This window comes from Coffea arabica, chromosome 10e (assembly GCF_036785885.1).
Source record: "Coffea arabica cultivar ET-39 chromosome 10e, Coffea Arabica ET-39 HiFi, whole genome shotgun sequence".
Taxonomy (NCBI): domain Eukaryota; kingdom Viridiplantae; phylum Streptophyta; class Magnoliopsida; order Gentianales; family Rubiaceae; genus Coffea; species Coffea arabica.
This window is the reverse complement of record NC_092328.1, coordinates 4,699,486-4,704,908: the sequence shown is the minus strand read 5'-3', so window position 1 is coordinate 4,704,908 and position 5,423 is coordinate 4,699,486. Positions and strand designations below refer to the sequence as shown.

Sequence of the window (5,423 nt, the reverse complement as noted above, 5' to 3'; positions counted from 1 at the left end):
GTGGAGTTCATGATCAATTGAGGTGATTCATAATACAACTCACAAAGTCCACGTTAATTCGACTTTAGTTGATTTAAAGAGATGAACAAAATTGAAAGGTAACTAATACCTTGCTTCTTCTTCTCTAACGGTATCTCATATTGACCCCATTGACTCACCGTTCACAAAGAAACCTGATGATACAACCATGCTTGTTGTACTACCGCCTGACTCAATTGGAGTGTCAATAATCAGAAGAATCTCATCATTAAATATTCTCCAACAAGATAAAATGTAAAAAGCTGGTAATGATATCCTCAATCCGTCGCCTTCCCAGATCATACAAATGTCCACTGCAGAAAGTTCCTCATTTCCACATATAATCATCAATTGTTCACATTCATAAATAACTCACACAACGTAGCACTAGGTTATTTGGTTTGAAATATCACCCCGTTTTGTGATGTAGAAACCATGAGTAACCTCACATAAAACAAAAACAAAAATAAGAAACACAGACCGTAACGTAGTAAGACCTAAAACCAGTATCAAGGTAAGTTAAAATTTCACCTCCCTGTTACTTGTTTGATCAAACATCAGCAGTAAACCTCTATTTTCTCAGGACATTAAAGAAATCTCCAAGTTCCCCCAAGGAAAATAGCAACTAAAACATACAAGGGTTGATGCACCCCCACCCTACAAAAGAAAGCAAGAGAATGTAGAGCTTTTAACCCACAAAACCAAAGAGTGAGTGATGTCTTTACCACTTCCAGGAATTGTTTGTTGAAACTGCAATATAGCTGATTTCATCGTTTTGTGCTTGCCTTAGGTCCCATCCCCAAATAGTTTGTCACCAAGCCCATGATGCCAAACCTAGGTAATTTGGCAAAAGCAGGGGAAGGTATGCCAGCGGGGTTAGGTTACAACAAAGAACACACACTATAAACAATAACCAAAATAAAGCTCAAAACAAAATTGAGACTCTATCACACAACAATACTATCTTGACCGATCAAATTTGCAAATTTAAACAACAGCACACTCTGGCAAATGTTAATTACCACAAAACCTGAGATACGTTATCAGTTATTAGCAACGCTACATCCTTTAACAACATTGCCAGGAGTATGAGAATCATCCTAAAATCATTTACTATCCTGAATCAGGATATCAATGTAGATGCTGGGGATGCTAGGGACACTGATACCAAGTCTGAATTTCTAGCTACCTTCACCAAGATATTCATCACTTCTGGTTTTCATTCTATAATTCAGCATTTTAGTCATTTTGTAGTCAATCATGGAGAGACTACTAAACTTCATGGAGAACCCAAAGACAATATCAAAAAATTTCACAATCCTGGTATCATTCATCTCTTATAGAAATAAAAACGACGAAGTTTTTGCTTTCCACCAACTTAATCCAATCAAAAGGTATAAACTGATTGTTACCTAAATCATGAAAATCTGCTAAACAACCTTTAAGTCGGCCTGTGTCAAGTCACAAAACTTAATTATTTACACCTCAAAAGGAACTCAAAAGAATTAGGAGTAAAACTAAGCTGCACTGTCACGCTTGCACCAAGACATCCCACAACCTCCAAGTAACTCAATGAATCAAACTTACACAAACCCCAGCAAACACATAAAATACCAGATCAAAACATTCGCAAGCAACTAGAAATAAGCAACTAAAACCATACGCTGAAAACTATGTCAGACCATATAACTCACACTGACATATCAATTCATGCAGAAAACAGATTCCTCACACAAGTATCCTGGTTAGTAATTTCCCAACGCAAGAGCAAAATCCAGATGCTCCTCGTGAAATCTAAGATATTTAACACTTACTCCACTTCAGTTGCAACTAAAGCAACGAAACATATTTAAGGAAACTAAAACATTTTATAGTATCTTACAAATTCCCAGATTTACGTCTAACCCAAGAGTAGTTTCAGATTAGGGCACCAATAGCGATTAAACGCATTAATCTAAGCAACTAAAACATAGATTCTTCAGAGCAGGAATGAGCAATTAATGATAATAATGAGAGGGAAAAGAGAAAGAGAGATGGAAATGCTTACATCATGGCCATGGAGATCTGTTTGAAATCATTCTCAAAATTCCTCATGTTAGCTAGAGCTTGCGCACTAAATATAATCGCTAGCCACGAGCACAACTTGTACTGCACAATGAATCACCCAATATTTTGCATTTATTATTATAGATATCAGAGAAAAATTGCAAAACCTAGAAATCGGATCAACAGATCAGTATGCAAGAGAGAAAGGAGGGAGAAATTAACTGACTCTGAACATGGCGCCGAAGACGCCGAAGATGACAGCAATGAAACCGGAGTAATCTATGGGGAGATCTTGCGGGGCCACGACCGGAGCCTTGTACGGCAGCGCCGCCGATGGTAGCCTTGGATCGTTTGGCTGCTGCGCGTGCGACGACATCTCTTCTCTCTCTCACTCTGTCTTTGGGTCTGGGATTTTCTCGGCCGTATTACGAGTGATCCAGAAAACGACTATACGAGTCTCACGGAGAGCGTGGTGATTTTCCCGTAAAGAACCACGCTTTCTGTAGTTAGCTTAAGGTTTGAGTAAAACATGTAGTAGGAGCATAGAAGGTTTTTTTTTTTATTGTAGTTAAAAACTTGTAGCAAATAAATTTAGCCAAAAACTTTACTTGCAAAACAAGGCCGAAATTTTATTATGGCAACGGGAAATGATGTAAAATAAAATAAAGTAGAAAGCTTTTAACACACGTGCTAACAGATTGATCTAGCAATGCAAATTGAAGCTGGTCGTTAATTTAATCTTCCATTTTGCTCTCAATAAATTTAAAGATTCATGGAGAGCCGAAGAGTAGTGGCCCGGCGGGTCAATCACTCGGCAGCCGAAATGGGCTTTTTCAGCTTTGTACAGAAAAGTCATATTCATTCAACAATGTTTTGAGTGTATCTTGCAAGCAAATCCAAAACCCAGTATGTGGTTTTAACTGCGACCGGTCCACCAACCAATGAAAACAGAGTGCAAAGTGAACTAGCAAGTTACTTAGGTAAGCAGTGACTGAAAATCACTAGCTTACTTGGCGCAGGCTGCCTTCTTTCTCTCTGTGCTCATCCTGTCAAGAACAACAAAAGCACAACACAAATTGGATACAATCTTTGATTTTCTCATCGTTCCCAAAGGAGGAGTAACCACTTCATTCATTTAGAACTTCTTCAATTTGATTAAATAAATCAACCAAAGTCTTGTAAACTTTGTTATACTCATTAAAACCTTGTTTAATTTCTAATTCACGGCAAATTCTTTTATCGATTTTTATTTTTTAGTTTAGGTCTAAGGACGACTTTTAAGTCTTGCAAAAGGAAAAATAGGAGAGGAAAGGACTCGAGAATCAACCAGAAACTTCACCACCGCCACCTAGTTATTGTCGTCGATAGTTGTTAGTTAAGTCACTTGTATTCAGTCCCTTCCCAACATATGTGAACCACATTTTAGCATCGTACATGTATATGTGTGGTAGGTTGAGATGATGACATGAATAACGAAGAAAGATAAGGATGTGGTTAGTAATGGATGGCACGCGAGCGAGGTCTGTTTTGGGTCACAAAGAGTTGTTGTATTTGAAGGGTAATTCTAGGATTTCTAGCACTAATCAAAGTTAATTGGATGAGGGAGTTGAATTGTGTGGTAAAAGTCGTCAGGGTTTGAAGTAAGGCAGTGGCAACAGATAACAAGAGGAATCCGGATGCTTCCAGCTTCCAGGGTATGCGCTACTGGTCAAAATCCAGACGAAGAATGACAGTCAACAGAAGAGGCCAGCGTTCTCTTTGACTGGTTAATGAGGAGGTCAACAACCGCGGTTAAAAAGATTAATAAATAAATTTCATAGTGGCTGTACTGTACGGGAACCATGTAGATCTGCTCCGGCGGCGTCAAAAGCTAGATGAGTAATGTTCAAATCATGCTACTGTGTTTATCCCATAGATTTTTTTTTTTTCAGACAGCAATATATGTACTATTCGAAAAAAAAAAAACAATATTTGCACCGTCCTAGAATCTAGAGACTAGAGGGGAGGGAGATTCCAATCGGATTGGATTACATGGGAGGCTAGGTATAACGGGCTAGAGGAAAGATAGGTCTGTTTAGTTTAAATGGATGTTTTGATAAACTCTTTAAATTTTTTTTTAAGTGTAAGGTACAAGATTTGAACCTCCTATCTTTTTTATATTTTTATAATTACAGAATGTAATATTTGAGTTCTGATCTACAATTCAAGAGTCCAACTGGATTGTATAAGGTGTTAAAGGAAAAGTATACTTGTTTAGATTAAAAAGGTGCTCTAGCATCCTCTTGAAATTTTCTTAAGTGCAAGATGCGAAATTTGAATCTCTAACCTACAATCCAAAAAGGGATTGACCAAGTTCAGGTTAAATTTTGATCGACTCGCGAATAGTTTAGATTCATTATGGGCCAGGATTCGCACGTAGGAATAAAGTTTTACCCATTTGGATAATTGGTTCACATACAATATTTAGGCTAGTAACTAGCGAGAGGTAAGAATTGAGTTAATTTATGTGATGGTTTTCTGGAATTATTTCCTTTTTTTTTTCCCTTGTTATAATAAGTAATCTAGAAGAATTTCCGAATCTAGAACAACTTTCGTTTATGTAACACGTGGTCTCGTGAACATCGGAATACATGCCACCATGAATACAAATGTCAAACATCAAGTAACCCTGTAGGGTCTTTTGTATTTTCCAATTTCGTTTTCCCCCAGAAATGAATCAGCCAAAAAGGTGCCCAAATTCGTCTTGGTGATCGGTATCAACTCATCTGTCAATAAAACCACGCAGGCGGACAACCGGACAAGTATGAGCTTGTTGAGATTGCCAATTTATTTCCAGGTCCACGACACCCTAATCCGGAATTAATAACTCGATTTTATTTAATGATTAATTTTTTTATGCACTTACAATATAGTAAAATTTTTTTTTTACACTAACAGCTACAATAAATGCATACTACATATAGAGATGTAATCGAGCCGAGTCGAGCTCGAGTAGTGCTATACTCGAGCTCGACTCGACTCGACTCATATATCCCTAGATTCGAGCTCGGCACGAGCTCGATCGAGTCAAAAAAATTGATACTCGAAATTCGACTCGATGTACTCGCGAGTAGCTCGAAACTCGACTCGATAAGGCTCGATAATGAAGGGTATTTTGTAAATTCCATATAACTTATACCCATAATAGTCATTTTATAATTATAATACACATATATTATTTAAATTATAAATATATTATTTAAATAACCCCGGCTCAACGAGTAGCTCGACGAGTCTCGAACCGGGGATTTTTGACTCGAAACTCGACTCGATTTTCATTCGAGCTACTCGAAACTCAGGTCGAACTCGGTCAACCCGAG

The 5,423-nt window shown here is 37.7% G+C and overlaps 1 long non-coding RNA gene across 1 annotated transcript; it reads right to left on the bottom strand.

Annotated features, from left to right (window-relative positions):
• Positions 1-791: 791 nt before the first annotated feature.
• Positions 792-2,424, bottom strand: LOC140015043 (uncharacterized). Its single transcript, XR_011821803.1, has 3 exons — positions 2,287-2,424; positions 2,066-2,166; positions 792-852 (listed from the first exon to the last, which is right to left on the bottom strand). It is a non-coding gene; the product is annotated as an uncharacterized lncRNA (long non-coding RNA).
• Between the last annotated feature and the right edge of the window lie 2,999 nt (positions 2,425-5,423).